Source organism: Sciurus vulgaris (genome assembly GCF_902686455.1).
Source record: "Sciurus vulgaris genome assembly, chromosome: 7".
Lineage (NCBI taxonomy): Eukaryota > Metazoa > Chordata > Mammalia > Rodentia > Sciuridae > Sciurus > Sciurus vulgaris.
In genome coordinates, this window is record NC_136467.1 from 125,472,354 (window position 1) to 125,488,917 (window position 16,564).

General features: G+C 44.2%; 1 protein-coding gene across 1 annotated transcript in view; it reads left to right on the forward strand.

Moving 5' to 3' along the window:
* The window catches only part of LOC306665769 (class I histocompatibility antigen, Gogo-B*0103 alpha chain-like), a gene marked incomplete at its 5' end in the record, with an annotated part of 67,364 nt that overhangs the window by 20,923 nt on the left and 29,877 nt on the right, over nucleotides 1-16,564 (forward strand). The window lies entirely within an intron of this gene.

Below are 16,564 nucleotides of genomic sequence, written 5' to 3' on the forward strand. Positions count from 1 at the left end.
CAGGAGTGCCTTCAGAGGCAGTGGGTGAGTGAAAGGATTTCTGGGACTGGGGAACATGTAGGGGTTCCATCATGTTTTCCTGGGAAAGGGGTTCAGATACCTGGGCCAGGTTTGCACTGAACTGGTTGTAACCCATGATAATCTTCAGACCTGCAAGCAAAGTCCTAGGCACATGCTAGCCTCTGCAAAGCCTATCTTTGGCCGCCAGCAGCAGAGCAAGTCTTCCACCTGACTCAGGGGCCCAGAGACTGGCACTGTGGCTCCTGCTGTCACAAGGAACAAAAGGGCAGCTTTCTTGGTAGCCTAGGGCTGTGACCGGGATATGGGTATGGGGTTGTAGCATGGGGAGTGGGACCCTCGAACCCTCCGGGCCCCTTCACTTAACTCTTTTTTATTCCCCAGGAGCCCCTAACAGGACCCTTCCAATTTTTCTCTTTTCACTGTCTTCATCTCTTCTCCTTTCCCTCTTATGATCCATTTCTTCTCCTTTCTGCCTTCTGAAACATCCTTCCTGGGCCTAAGGCCCCAGATTCCAGGGTTGGAGACTCTCAGGACTGAGTCCTGGGGTTCACTGTTTCCATCTCCTGGAAGGAGCAGCAAAAACAGGGCAGGGGGATTCAGAGTCTGAACCTCAACTTAAGGCTGAGGGTCTGAGTCTTGAGGTACTCAGGGTTTGGGAGTGGGTCACTGCTATATCTGAATCTCTGCTGTTTGGACCTCAGTTGCACTGGGGTCAAACTCCAGAGTCACTCAGTGGTGGGAGGAAATGTCCATATCAAGGAAAGCTTTGTCCATATCTTTGGAAAGCTGAATTGGCACAGAGCCTGACCTGCATCTGGAAAGCCCCCTCATGTATGAAGGTGAGGGAAGAGGGGGATCCTAGGGATTCCTGACTGAGCAGCCTGAAAGGGAGTTGAAGTTTTCTGTCCTTGGCCCTGTGGTCACACAGGACAATGTGCTGTGCTTGCATTCTGATGGAGCCTCTCTGGAGGGGACCAGGCCATGGGCTGAGGTGGGTCAGAATTGATGACCCTGAGGCAAAGCATCCACGTGTGGTGGAGGTTCCTCCTGAGGAGCATTGGGCTACATTTTCTTGTCTTGAAATGTGAGAGGATGGGATTGCCAAAGCAGTAACAGCCATTTAAAGAAATTTCAATGATTGTAGCAAACTCCAGAAGAATCATAACCATTTCATTTCTCAAGTCTCTGGCAGAAAGAGCAATGGAAGGAGACTGAAAGAAACCTCTGGAAATTCTCAAATCCTTTTCGTGTAAATTATTGAATTTGCACCCTGAGAGTGAAGACTGAAGGACACATAGAGAAGGATCTGGAGAAAAGCCCTCTTTGCTGACCAGCAAGGGCACAGTGTCTGAGTGGCTCCCCTGCTCTGTTTCTGCTGGTTCTACTCTGCAATGAGGTGCTGCCCAGGTTCTCTGCAGGAGGCCTCAGTCCCACATGACTTCTCAAGTCCTATGTCAGACACATGTTTCCTTCTGCTGGTTGTCACTGATTTCTTTCCTTTTCTATTATGTGACCATTAATACCATAGACAGGAAAGAGCCTATAAAACCAGGTAAAGGGTGACATTTATGAAGGTTGGTGGTATGATTATGGGGAACAGTGGCAGATAGGAACAGAGAAAAAGACAAAGGTCAGATAGACATAGATGTAGACAAACAGATAATGAATCCCATCCATCCATCCATCTATTCATCTACTTATCTTTTCCTTTGCAAAAATTTTGCTTATGCCCCAAAGGCAATCCAAGTGGTTCCTTGTGTGCTCACACCTGCACTTGTTCATCCAGAAGACTGATGTGTTTGCTGAGGTCTAACCATGTTTTATATCTGGCACTAAGCATTAGAGTCAGGAGCAGATGCCTGAGGTCCTCATTCGGGCCCTTCACTGTCCCCACCTATGAGATATCCTCCTTTCCCCAAAACTTTTCTTTCAATCCTTGGGACAAGTCCCTTGACCACCCCCTCCTCACACCTAGGGCCAGGGTCACTATCTTTGAGTCGTGCACTGGGTCCACCCCTTGCTAACTGCCCTCTCAATGGTCTTCTCATTTAGAAGTTGTTTTTTAAACTGTGCTATAGCATCAGACATGTTGGTTAAGAGAATCCTAAAAATAAGGGAACTTCCTCTGATTTGTCCCAGAACTTCTCATTCTTATCTCATCTGTGTTTGGTTGGTTTCAAGGTGAAAAACCATAACCCCCAACTTTAGTGCAAGAAGCAGAAACATTTGCTCAGTAAACAAGTAGTTAGGACAATCCAGGGTCCTAGACTCTACCCTCAGGGTTCCCATTCATCAGAAAGAGATACACCTGTGTGTCCTACTTCAATCCCAGGGTTGCCCAGAGCTGTATGTTGGGTCTTCATTGACTTTATTCATGTCCTTCTGAAAGAGGAAGATGCTCCTAAAAGTTTCAAGTGGGCTTGAATTGTCATTTCCTCTGTGGTCACTGCAAGCAAATAGACAATTTGAATTTTAGATCCCATTCATCATCTGAAAATGAACTAATTTTTCAGTGTATTCTCTTCCAGAGAGAAGAATCCTGTTCTAGTGCACAGGTATGGTTTCCTGAGTCAATAAAAAAGGCAAATATGAGGTCCTTCGTGAAAAATGAAGACAATTCCCTATCCTCAAATTTCATGCAGCAGCTGTGTGACTAGGCTGGTAGGATGTCCCCACCTCTGGGTTCACAGCAGAATGTGCTGGCTCTGAGGTTCCTGTGGGAGGCAGACAGCCACATGGTGTACAGGGACATCCAAATCAGTCTTCAGGGAGGGCTCTGCCCATCCAGCAGCCTCCTTCAGCAGCTTTCTCCAGAAAAAACCCGAAGTCTTAGAGATAAGCCAAGAGCAGGTAGTGCCTCTGACAGAGAGAATCGAAAACCCACACAGGAGAGAGAAGTGACTAGGCAGGAGGCCTGGCCATCACAGGAGCTCTGGGGATGAAGTGTAAACACAATGATGATGACAAATGGGAAAGCGGGAAAGTGAGCACATGACCAGACCTCTGCTAGTGTCCTGCTCCCATTTGTCCATGCCTGTTGCTCTGACTGCTCCAGGGAAAATTACCTGAAGGAAACACTCCCTATTTTGACTGCATCTCTTGTTGGTCTTTTCTGTTATTCAAGCAAATGGCCTGAAAGTCCCTCCCTCAATGGGGAAGTCAGGGGAAGGGAAGGATTTAGAGGTACAGATGAACACCACTAAGAATTTTTTTTTCATCTGAATCGAGGTCTCTTTGCAAGAGTGAGAGCACAATTTAGAATGGACAAACACTGCCCTAAAATCAGCCAGAAGAATGTAAAATAGATTCTCCTTCCATCGGGACTTCTCAACCTGAGCTGGGGCTGACTTTTGAGTGTCTAAGAGGTGCTGAACAGTCACGTAAAACATAAACCAGAACTCACGCTCTCTCTTTAAAGAAGCACAGCACTGGCATCCTCAAAAATAATTATCAACAAATGAAATAACATCCTGTTTGGGATTTTTTTCAAAAAGATCCAGTGTGGTTATGGGTGGGGAGGGAGATGCATCAACACTGGAGAGTTCCATGGCTATGGCTGAGTGCAGGGCACGCGTCTTCCCTGTACTCTTCTCTCCATGTGTGTGTGTGCTTAACATGTCCTTAGTAGGTTTCAAAATAAGATACAGGTAACTAGGACAGGTGGAGGCATCACATTTGTGAAAGCATCAGAGATACTGGCTTTAATTTCAAATCAAAGCTTCAATAAAGATACATTTGAAATGAAGTTACAGGAACAAGATATCTTTAGATATCTCCAAACTCCTCATTTTCCTCCTCAAAATTTGGTTTGGTCACTCCGGGAGTGTGGGGAGGGAATTTTAAGCACTCTATTGAGACCAGTAGCAGGAAAGAGGATTAGCATTGACTGAAGGACCAGTAGAGACATCTGGAAGGTACCTGTTGCCAGGACATCCTTTCCACTCTGAAAGTATGACAAGGATGGAGGCCCTTGGTCTTCAGGGATCTTATTCACTCCTTTCCCCAAGCTGAGGCACAGTGGTGTGGGATGAAGGTCAGTGAGTTTCAGTTGGGGCAGGTGTTGTGCAAGGATAGTGTCCTCAGATTGTCAGTCATCCACATCCATGGAAGGGATCAGAGCCTCTGAATAGAATGTGCCTATAGCTGAGACGGGAAACTGGAGACCAGGAGTCAAAGGATTCACAGATGCCAGCCTATCATTTGTCCTGGCTCCCCTGGCTCCTGCTTCAACTGGGTGGATTCTCTGGAAGCTTCCAGATTGTGTTGAGGCCTGAAGTGAGATGACCCTAAGGCCGATCAGGATGAAGCTCAGGGCCCCTTACTTGCTCAGGATCTCTCACTTGCTTAGGGCCTTCTTAACCATCTCTTGCTTTTGTATCTAATACTATATTTACATTTCTGTACTCTTTTCTTTCCTAAAGAAGATCTCCAAGTTATATAAGCATCAGTCTGCAAAAACCTTGGGTCCCAGCTGGGTTGTGGTGTCACATGCCCATAGTTCCATTGATTCAGGAGGCTGAGGCAGGAAGATTACAAGTTCCAGGCCAGCTTATGCAACTTAGTGAGACCTTGTCTCAAAAGGAAAAATAAAAAGGGTAGGATGCAGCTCAGTGAAACAGTGTTCCTGAGTTCGATCCCCAGTACTGTAAAACACATTAAAATAGTCTCCAGTTCCTCTACTTACATTTGGAGCTCTGACCCACATTTGTAAATGTCACAAGTGAAAAGTAAATGGCTTCCTCTTCTCTTTCCCCAGTCACTCCATTCCCATTCCCTAAGGAACTGTTTTTTTTTTTTTTTAATCAGTTTCTTATGAATCTTTCCAGAGATTGAGCATGCATTTAAACCCCTGTTTTGCTCTCTAATCAATAAAAGATTATTTCCATTAGGATTTGTGAATTGCTGAGGAATTTGATGAAATGTCAGTTGGTGCTACTCATTGTCCTTGAAAACAAAGTGTTGTTCCTTTGGGATCCCAGCTAGCAACTTAGCATGAGGGAGATCCACACCTCTGACCATGTCAGCAAAGGGCAATGAAGGCTTCATTGTATTTCCCAGGGAGCACTTAAGGTAAGTTCTTCCCTGAGGTTTTCACTAGATTTGATATTTGCCTTGTTTTTGGAGCAGACCCACTCCCTGGGTCCCGTGCCCTGCTCCCACTCAACCCTGGGTAATGCCTCTGTTAACAGCAGAGACCAGGGACCCTGCCTGGATCCTGGCTGATGGGATTGGGCCACTGGCCCACTTAAGAACTAAGCAAGAGATGGAAAAGGAAAACATGAATTTATGCAATTTGGTCAAACTGGGAGGAAGCAGCTGCTTCCTTGCTACTAGTAACACCTTTACTCTAGAAAATGGAAATGTGAAAATTATTCACAATTATTAGGTAGAAAAAGTATAAAATTTTAAAATAACGTTTACTTGAAATACCTCCCAGGGAAAGATTGAGATTGAACAATTAATACTTAACTTGGTGAAGCCCTGTTCATGGAGATCTAAGGTCTAGTAAATGTCCTTTCCACTATCTGAATGAACTCACAGGAAAGGTGAGTGCAGAGCAGAGTGTGCTGGAGTAGGGACAGTTTTTACTGAGAGCGTCACTTCTGCAGCTCAGGATCCCAGGTGAAGTGAGAACTGCAGAGCTGCCAGTCACTGGGAAGCACTCTGTGCCTCATCCAGATTCTCACGCAGAATAACCTTCCACCTCCGATCCCTGGGAAGAGGAACCAGGGAGCCAGAAAGTGCCATTGAGGCTAAACCAACATCCTTGCACCGGATCAAGGTTCAGGCACAGGTCTGGATCCCAGACTCCCCAGTGTCTGAGGCACATGGTCCCACAAGGTGTATTTGGTCTCAAAATCCCCAATAAGGGAGTTTTTTTTTTTTTTTTTTTTTTTTTTTTTTTTTTTTTTTTTTTTCCGGTGAGTTGCTTTCTGTGGCAATAAGTCTGAGCAATGCTGACCTTCCTGCCTGGTGGGCTTTTCCCAGGTCTCCCAAGGCGTTCTCCCTCACTTCCCTCCTGTCTGTCTTCTCAGTGTTGCCTGATTTCTGGAAAATTCCAATCCTCACACTTACTACCTTCCATATACTTTTCCTGCCTTGATTTTTCTCCACAGCATATATCATGACCTGATACACCACGTCATTGTCATTTAATTTATTCTCTGTCTCCTAATTTAAAACTATAATGAATACCCCATGAAAGTATGGATTTTTGTTAGTCTTTTTTAAGCTATTTTCCCAGAACAATTATGATATTGCCTGCCAAATTGTGGGCTTGGTATATATATCTGTTGAATGAATTAACCTGAAAATATTTTATTTTTATTAAGGTCACATCAAAAGTGCCCACCAAGATAAATAACTGTAGGGTAAACATCTAAATTTGTTCGACAAGATAGCTCCTTTTAGTATAAGCAATTAAAAAAATTTAATTGTGTTCATTTTTGTTTTGTTTTATTATTGTTATTTCTGAGGGTAATATAAAACTGTGTTTACTCACCCAATTGACTTGGTTTTCAGCTCACCCTCCATTAGATTAGATATACTCCTGAGACTGGACCTTGATTTCTCTATATATGCTTCACCCCTCAAGTTTAGACCATTCTTGCCAATACCCCTCATGGTCAGAGAAATGAAAGTGTGAAATGAATTCATGTTCCAGTTTAGATATCAGGTCCCCCGAAAGCTCATGTTGTGAGACAATGCAAGAAAGTTTAGAGGTGAAATGATTGGGTTATGAGAGTCCTAACCCAATCAGTGCATTAATCCACAGACATGGATTAACTGGGAAGTAACTGTAGGCAGCCACAGTGTGGCTGGAGGAGGTAGGTCCCTGGGGGCATGCCTTTGGGGTTTATATTTTGTCCCTGGTGAGCAGAACTCTCTCTGCTTTCTGTTGCCAGATCATGAGCTGCTTTCCTCTGCCGTGCTCTTCTGCTGTGGTGTTCTGCCTCACCCTGGACCCACAGCGATGAAGTTGGCCATCTATGAACTGAGGCCTCTGAAACTGTGAGGCCCAAATAAACTTTTCCTCCTGTAATTGTTTCTGTCAGGTCTTTTGGTCACAGTGATGGAAAAACTGACTCAAACAATGAGAAAGTGCTATGACCAGAATTCCTGAAAGCTGGGTCTGAGGCTGCACAGAGGGAGTTTCCTGGTGTTTGGTTTTGGGGGTGTCTTCATCTGTTCAGGCTGCCATAACAAAACACCACAGACAGAACAACAGAAATTAAAAAAAAAAAAAATCATTTCTGGAAGCTAGAAGTCCAAGATAAGCTACTGAGAATTCTGCTTCTGGTGAGGGCTCTCCTGGTGGCTTCTAGTTGGTGACCCTCTTGCTGTGTCCTCCTATGACCTTTCCCGTATGTTCCACAGAGAGAGTGAGGACAGGAGAGTGAGTAAGAGAAAGAGGGAGCTCTGGCGTTTCTTCCTTTTCTTATAAACATCAGTCCCATTAGGTTATGGTTCCATCCTCATGGCCACATTTAACTTCAGTGATATTCTTAATGTCCTTTCCCCCCAAATAGAGTCACATTATTGGTTGGATTTTAACATATGAATTTTTAGGACACAACACAGCCCATAACAAGGGTCTTCTGTGATGTGTGTGCATCTGGCACCGCCAAATCTTCTGTTTCCTGAGCCCCTCAAGAAGCGTGATGCTTTGTGCTGCCCTAAGTTCATGGTCCAGCCACAAAGCACTGCAGTCCTTTGGCTTCAGATGTCTCTTGGGTGTAGGAGGCATCCTCTAGGTTGCAGGTGCTGGGTGGCTGCTGCCGGAAAACAGTCATGGCTGAGTTGTAGTGTAGGATCAACTTCCTTGTGGACCCTTGAAGTCCTGGGTCTATTATTATTGCAGAAATGAGACTTGGAGTGGGAGCTGCACAGTCCTGAGGTCAGGGGTTGTGTGGGCAGAGTGAGGGATCCTGTTTGGGGACTCACATACCTGGGTCACTTAGAGCAAGAGCAGAATCCCAGTTCATAGTCTGTGAGGTGCAGAGGGGCAAGGATGACTCCTAGAAATGTGGGAAATGGGGCATTGGTTGCCTTGGACTCTCCCTGAGATCCTTGTAGCCTGGGATGATATCCACTGCATGCCCAGTGTATTGTCCTTTGGTCTCCTTAGCCTGGGGTTGGGGGAGCTCAGATTGACATAAGAGAGGAAGAGACAGCTGAAGGCTGTGATAGTGGCTGCCCAGCATTGGTTTTGCATAGTTGTGAGTTCTATCCTAGGAAGTGGGATCCTGGGAACCCTGGGAAATTCAAAGGAGCCCTGATCCCTACAGGGGCAGCTCTGGTGCCTGCCTGTGCTCTCTATAGCCAACGTCCAGGACAATGCTCCCCACATACACCTCGAAGGAACCCCCTGGACCAGCCCTTCCCATGCTGTCCACCTCCTGGACTCTTTCCTCTCCTCTCCTTAGAACCACTACCCCATAATGTCCTTATTTTCTCCCTGTCTTCATTTTCCCAGGAGCCTCCTTCCTTCATGAACTAATGTCCCCAAGGCTCCTCCTGGAAACCCCAGGGTGGGAGAATCACTGGATTGATTCATGTGGAGGCCCAAGTCCCAGAGGAGCAGACAGAACAAATGACTTCTAAGTTCTCATCCAGTTGACTAAGGGCACTAATACTTTTTAAAAAATATTTTTATTTATTTATTTATTTATATTTAAAATTTTTTTCATTCATGTATATAGGGTAATGATATCTGTCTCATTCTACCAACTTTCCCATCCTGACTGCCCCACCCCTCCCCTCAGTCCCCTCTGCATAACCCAAAGTTCCTTCATTCTTCCCCAACCACTCCCCACTATGGATCAACATCTGCTTATCAGAGAAAATATTCGGCCTTTAGATTTTTGGGATTGGTTATTTCACTTAGCATGATATTCTCCAGTTCCATCCACTTACCTGCAAATGCCACAATTTCATTCTTCTTTAAGGCTGCATAATATTCCATTGTGTATATGTACCACATTTTCTTTATCCATTCATCTGTTGAAGGGCATCTAGGTTGGTTTCATAGTTTAGCTATTATGAATTGAGCTTCTATAAACATTAATGTGGCTACATCATGTAGTATGCTGATTTTAAGTCCTTTGGGTATAAACTGAGGAGTAGGGTTGCTGGGTCAAATGGTGGTTCCATTCCAAGTTTTCTTAGGAATCTCCATATTGCTTTCCAAATTGGTTGCACCAATCTGCAGTCCCACCAACAATGTATGAGTGTACCTTTTTTCTCACATCCTTGCCAACACTTATGATTGCTTGTATTCTTGGTAATTTCCATTCTGACTAGAGTGAGATGAAATCTTAGAGTAGTTTTGATTTGCATTTCTTTAATTGTAAGAAATGATGAACATTTTTTCATGTTTGTCAATTGATTGTATTTCTTCTGTGAAGTGTCTGTTCAGTTCTTAAGCCCATTCATTGATTGGGTTATTTGTTTTTTTGGTATTTGTTTTTTTGAGTTCTTTATATATCCTGGAGATTAGTGCTCTATCTGAGGTTCATGTGGTAAAGATTTTTTTCCCATTCTGTAGGCTCTCTGTTCATGTTATTGATTGCTTTGCTGAGAAGAAGTTTTTAAGTTTGAATCCATCCCATTTATTGATTCTTAATTTTACTTCTTGCTCTTTAGGAGTCTTGTTTAGGAAGTCAGATCCTAAGCCCACTTGATGAAGATTTGGGCCTACTTTTTCTTCTATTAGGCGTAGAGTCTCTGTTCTAGTGAAAGGGCACTCATTAATACTTCCGTGGGTCTACACTGAACCTGGGATCCAGATGCTTTGGACTGGAGTCCTTTCCTGCCTTGTGCTCATTCAGTGGACAGGAAATAAGAATACCACTGTGGTTTAGGAAACACGTTGCGCCTGATACTATGGGATAGGAGGACCCCTGTGTGAGTGCCCTGTCCTGTCCTTTGGAGGAGGGAAGAGTGCCGCGGGGTTTCTGTGCTCAGCGTTGTGGCCACACGGGGCGCTGCCGCGCTACTCTCGAATTTTGCCGGAGCAGCCCGAGAGAAAGTCGGGCTGAGTCGGGTTGGGTCTCAATGGGGATGAAGAAGCTTCTGAGGAACCGTGGTCTCTACCGGGGTCCAGGTCAGGGATGCGGCAGAGACTGAAGAAGAAAGCTCGGGAGCCCTTGTGCTCTCCCTAAGGCTTCTATCTTCTCTCTGCTACCTGCTGACAACAGCACATTACACATGACAAAGTCGAAACGTTTTCCTCCACTCCTTGTTTCTGTTTTTTGAAGATCAGTTTTAAGAATTTCCCTATTCACTGAAGTTTTTAAAAATAAAATCACCTCTTATCTTGGGAACAACAGCTTAATATCCACCTAATATCCTAGAATGTGGACATGCACACTGGGACTATCAGGACTATCAGAGAGGCTGTACCTCTCTCCTCCTTGGGCCTCTGGTTCCAAGGAGGGCAGAAGAAAGTCCTATTCTGGGGTAAGCCATGTTCCCAGAAATCTCACCTCCAGCAGCAGGTGTCAGTGAACCTGAGCCCTGGGGTGGGTGCCCTCTCTTTGTGCAGGACAGGAGTGAATTATCATCCTCTCAGAATGTGCCTTCATCTTGTATCTAACAGAAACCTGAGTCTCCCTGAGGACCTAGCCCCTCCCATGTCCTCTCCCATAGTGCTTCCCCAGGGACTTTGTATCCTGGGCTAGGAGGTGAGGAGGAGACTTTACTCCTCATTGTGGTTCTCAGATCTTTCTGCTTCTTTGCTTTCTGACATTCCCTATCCTGTTGCCAGAGTGGAGCTCCCATTCCCTTCATTGTAACTATTCCCAGGGGCCCTCGTTCACTCCCCTATTTCTGAACTCTGTGCTCCTGGCTCCCTGTTACCCTTCCAGCAGTGTGGTCTCCTTGATCCTCATGGAATTTCCACACAAGCAGAATTGGTGACTGAAGAATGGCCCCAAAGATGCCTAGGCTCTAATCCTTAGAACAGTGAATAGGATGCATCACATGGTAGAGGGGACATTGCTGATATAATTAAGGTTAAGGTCCTGAAAATAGGGAGATAGTCCTGGATTATCTGGGTGACCCAATCAAATCACATGACTCCTTAAAAGAAGAGACCCTTTGGCTAGAGACAAAGAGATGCTGCAGAAGAGGCAGGCAGAGGGGAGACTGTAGAGGGGCATCAGAAGCAGATGAGAGGATGTCAGAGGTTTCAGTGGGAGCAGGATTTGTGTGTGCTGTAGGGGCCATGTGTGAGGGCCAGAGAAAGAGCTCTAGGAGCTAAATGTGGCTCCCAAAAGACTGTCAGCAAGGAACTAGGGATCTTAGCCCTACATCTGCAAGGAACTGAATTCTAACATCATGAAAGAGCTTGGAAGCTTATTGGTTCCCAGAGCTTACAGTAAGTTTCACCTTGACCCTGTGAGATCCACATTGAACTTGGGAACTATATAATTGTGAGGTGTGAGGTCATAAGTGGTGCTGTCTAAAGCTTCTTGGGTTGTGGTAATTTGTGTGGCTCTATGAACTCCGTGAAGACTGGAAAAAATGATGTCCAACTCTCAACTGCTGGATATTATTAAGTTGCCCAAGAAGATGGTGCCAGATGGAATACAAAGGCTGAGGGAAGTGGGTGTATGGAATGGAGAGAGTCTGTGAAGCCATAAGACCCATATTTTGTAAGAGGCCCAACAGGCCCCCTCCCCCTTCTATCAGTGTACAGAAATAAGCTGGTGACAGAGACCTCCATTGCTAGGACGTTTGGGGTGTTGTCCTCTGCAGGCTGGGGATAAAGCTAGGAAAAGTGATCCCAGAGTTGGGTTCATTTTAATAAATAAGGAGAAATCTTGGCCTGGAAGAACTGGAGACCAAGTGGTGGCTGTTAACCCAGCACAAGTGAGAGGAAGCCCACCGCAGTAACTGCAGAGCCTCAGCCAGGAGTGCTTCACCTGCAAGGGGCTGTGGAGAAGGTCCACAGAGGGTGGTGTCCTTAGGGTCAAAACAGACAGGTAGCCAGCAGAGCAGTGATCAATATCTGTGATAAAAAAAGCAATTGAAGAGCAGAAGGCTGAAGGTGTCTGAGCAAAAAAAAAAAAAAAAAAAAAATTGTGCTTTCATTCTCAATTCCCAAATCCGAGCCAATGTTCAGATTCCAAACTGTAATGTTGTCCATATCTGAAAATGTGATGCTGTCCACATCTGAAGGAAGAAGGACCTGGAATATCATGGTAAGTATACACAGTGATAATTTCTTCAGTCCTTCTACCAAGGAACCTACACCCATTTGTTCAGGAGACTACACCAGGGAAAGGAAACAGGCAGAATGCTAAGGAGTGTTGTGCATTGAGACTGAGTTGATATGGACACCAGCTACCCACAACGTGGATGCCTGCAGAGACCAGGTAATTAACATGAACAAAATCTGGCTCACTGTGAAGCTCCTGGGTCTGCAAACACTCAGATTATTTCTTCAAGTGCATAATTAACCCTGGTAATTGGATGAACCCCACACTGGGTCCTTGACTTTGGAGAAAGGATCTCACTGAAGGATCTCACTGAAAGGATCTCAAGGGCTGAAGCAAAATGGAAACCTCTGACACTGCTCACTTCCAGCCAGGTCAGAAATGATGTCCTGGGGACAGGTCTTTTGGAGACTGGAGCCACCATTAGAGAGATGAAGGATGTAAGGGTGGTGGCATCTGCTAATAATTTCTCTCTGGACTATTCAAAGCCCCTGCTGTCTATAATGCAGTGAAAGGCTATCTGGACATCTTGAATTTCATCAGAATATCTTTTTTTTTTTTTTTTTTTTTTTTCGTGTGTGCTGGGGATTGAACCCAGGGCCTTGTGCTTGAGAGGCAAGTTCGCTACCAACTGACCTATATCCCCAGCCCTCATCAGAATATTAAATCAGTTCATTTCATTGTGATATCAGGTTTTCTGCGGTGGATGAGCAAGAGTTGGAAAGTGCCTGGAGGTCTTGGTAAGACACTTGCAGTCCAGAATGTGAACAAAAAGCCTCACAGAGATTCAGGAGTGAGCACTTCAGTGAAGTTTGGGAGTCTAGTTAGAGACAGGCAACTGTTGCATTTTGCTTCTTGTGTTAGACAGTTTTCCTTGCCTGTGACCAAAATGCCTGATAAGAACAACTTAAAGGAGGAAAGATTCATTTTGACCCATGGTTTCAGAAGTTTCAGTCCATTGTCAGCTAGCTCTTTTTTTTTTTTTTGTAGGGGGGGATTGAGCCATATCACTAGCCCTTTTAAAATATTTTATTAGAGATGGAGTCTTGCTGAGTTGCTAAGTGCCTTGCTAATCTGCTGAGGCTAACTTAGAACTTGTGATCCTCCTGCCTCGGCCTCCTGAGTTTGCTGGGATTACAGGAGTGCACCACCGGTGCCTGGCTGGCTCATTTATTTCTGGGCCCATGGTGAGGCAAACAGAACAGGAAATGGCAGAGCAAAGCTGCTCAGCTCAGGGCAACCAGGAAAGAGTGATGGGGTGGGGGAAGGGATAGGGAGAGACAGACACCGGGGACAAGATCTAGTACTCTAGGGCTTGCCCCCAAGTACCTACTCCCTTCAACTGGGTTCCAAAATCAGGTATTATTTTAAGCCAATAGGCTTGTAGTAACTTGTTATGCGGTCATCAAAAATTAATAAACGGTTGGGCCTAGTGGCAGCAACTTGGGAGACTGAGGCAGGAGGATCATGAGTTTGAGGCCAGCCTCGAGGCAAATTAGCAAGGCCCTAACCAATTTAGTGAGCCCATCTCAAAATAAAAAAATAGAAAAGGCTGGGGATCTCACTTAGTGGTAAACTGCCCCGGGGTTCAATCTCCAGTTACCGAAAAAACAAAAAACAACAACAACAACAACAAAAAAAACCCAAAAAACAAAACAAAAACAAAAAACCCAAAAGAAACCAACCAACCAACCAACCAACCAGTGAACAGGCGATCTGTGCAATAGATAAGCACAGATAAGTGCTTTCTCCCCTGGAATGGCTTTATGGACTGTTGTACACACTAGGTATATGAAATAAAACCTTTCCTAAATTTTTTTATAATTTTCATTTTGATTTTTATGTGATGCAATTTCATTTTATTGTAGTCATTTTATTTGTTTATTTGACAAAAATTAATGTCTCTATATGCTGGGGATATGTTTTAGTTAGCTTTTTTGTCACTCTGACCAAAATATCTGACAAGAATAATTTAGAGGAGGGAAAGTTTGTGTGAGGCTCACAGTTTCAGAGGTCTCCGTCCACAGATGGCTAATTCTGGGCCATTGTTCTGTGCCCAAATTGAGGCAGCACATCATGGGTGAGTTGTTCTTGTCAGGTATTTTGGTCACAGCAAAGGAAAGCTGCTTAGCTCATGATGGTGGTCAGGAAGTAAGGAGAGAGAGGGTGAAGGGGGTTCAGGAAAGATGCAGTCTTCCCGGGCACCCACTTTTCATCATGCCCACCTGCCTATAGTTACTAACCAGTCATTGAAGTTACGATAGCCTGATTAGGTCACAGCTCTCACAATTGGATCACTTTAGCTCTAAACATTCCTGCAGTAACACAGGAGCTTTTGGGGGACACCTCATCTTCAGAACGTAAGAGGATACCGTGACTTAAATAGTGGAAGCCCTTTGGCTCATGGCTTTACATTCCAGAGATTTCTTTAGCCTTAGATGGAGCTGTTGGAACATTTTAAATGAGGAAAGGATACAACCTGACTCACATTATCAGGAGAGCTGACCATGGTGAGGAGAATAGTTATGGGTGGCAGGTGAGGGGACAGTGCTAGTGCCACAGTTCAGGAATGATGGGGTAGTGGGGACTAAGGGGAGAAGATGGCCTGTGGGATGAGGGAGACAGAGAAGTGTTAGAAAAGAACAAGGGGAGGAAAAGAAGCAGAGTTAAAAAATTCTAAAGCAATGGCATTCTCAGATTTAAGTATGTTGTTTTATAGTTTTAATAGGTTCATATTTATAACCACAGCATCTAGCATGATATATTTTGCATTTGTTATTTAATACATTCAGGGGGGCTGCCTAAAAACTAATTGTCTCCTATGTTAATCAGATTAAAAGATACCACAACCAAGTTTTCTTTTTCTTTTTTTTTGCAGTGCTGGGGATCAGAACCTAGGGCCTTGTGCCTGTAAGGCAAGCACTCTACCAACTGAACTATCTCTCCGGCTCCACAACCAAGTTTTCTGATAAAATATGAACATCACTTAGATGTTGTTATGGTTTTTATGTGAGGTACCCCCCCTCCCACTCCTATGTTAATACAGGAGTGTTCAGAGGTGAAATGATTGGGTTGTCAGAGCTGTAATCTAATCAGTCCATCCTCACTGGGTGGTAACTAAAGGCAGGTGGGGCATAGGAGGTGGGCATGCCCAGGAAGGGTTCATCTTCTTTGTAGCCCTTTATCCCTTTTCTCTCTGCTTTCCAGGTGCCCTTTTTTTTTTTTTTTTTTTTTTTTTTTTTTTTTTTGTGGTGCTGGGCATTGAACCCAGGGCCTTATGCTTGCAAAGCAAACACTGTACCAACTGAGCTATCTCCCCAGCCCTTTCCAGCTGCTTCAAAAGGAGCAGCACTTCTCTACCACTCCCTTCTGTCATGATGCTCTGCCTTATGATGCTCAACCCAAAAGAATGAAGTTGGCCCATCATGGACTGAACCTTGGAAACGGTACGCCAAAATCAACTTTTTCTGCTCTAAGTTGTTCTTGTCAGGTATTTTGGTCACAGCAATGAAAAGTTGAATAACACAGATGTGGCTAATTCATAAAAAAGTCAATGCACAAGTACTAAGTGAGGAGAATATTGACTGTATTGAATATTTGTAACTGAGGTGATTAAATTTTTTATAGTTCTAGTTGATATATAGTAACAAATTGTGCTTTCTCCCACATATCCATTGTTTTACTTTTCACAGTTTTAGGTACCTGAACTTAAATAAGGTCTGAAAATATGAAGTCAAAACTTCCAGAAATAATTAAGTTTTAGATTTTCCACCTTTCTGAGTGGTGGGATGAAACCTCTAGACAAACTTGCCAGACCCGCCTGTGAGATGATCATGCCTTTGTGCAATGTACCCACAATGCATATGCTACACACCTCTTAGTCAATCCAGATCCACTAACCCACAATGTCTACATCACTGATCTGACTCATTAGTGGGCTTTGAGTCATTGAGCAGCATCACAATATAATTGGCTATTTGGAAAGAGAGATCATAGTTCACATAACATTTACTATAACATTTCTTACAATTATTCTATTTTATCATTATTATTGTTAATCTCTTATTGGGCCTGATTTGTTAATTAAAATTTATCCTAGGTGTATTATACACAGAAAAACACATAGTAGAGACAGGGTTCAGTACTATGCCAGTTTCAAGTATTCACTGTGCGTCTTGGAACCTATTCCCTGTGGAGAAGGGAGGACTACTGTATTGAGACTGGTCTACCACAAAGTCCAGGCTATGGAATGAAGAAGATTTTAAAACAAACAACCCAGAGGCATAAATATATTACCTGTGAAAGTAAAACTTAGGAGTTTT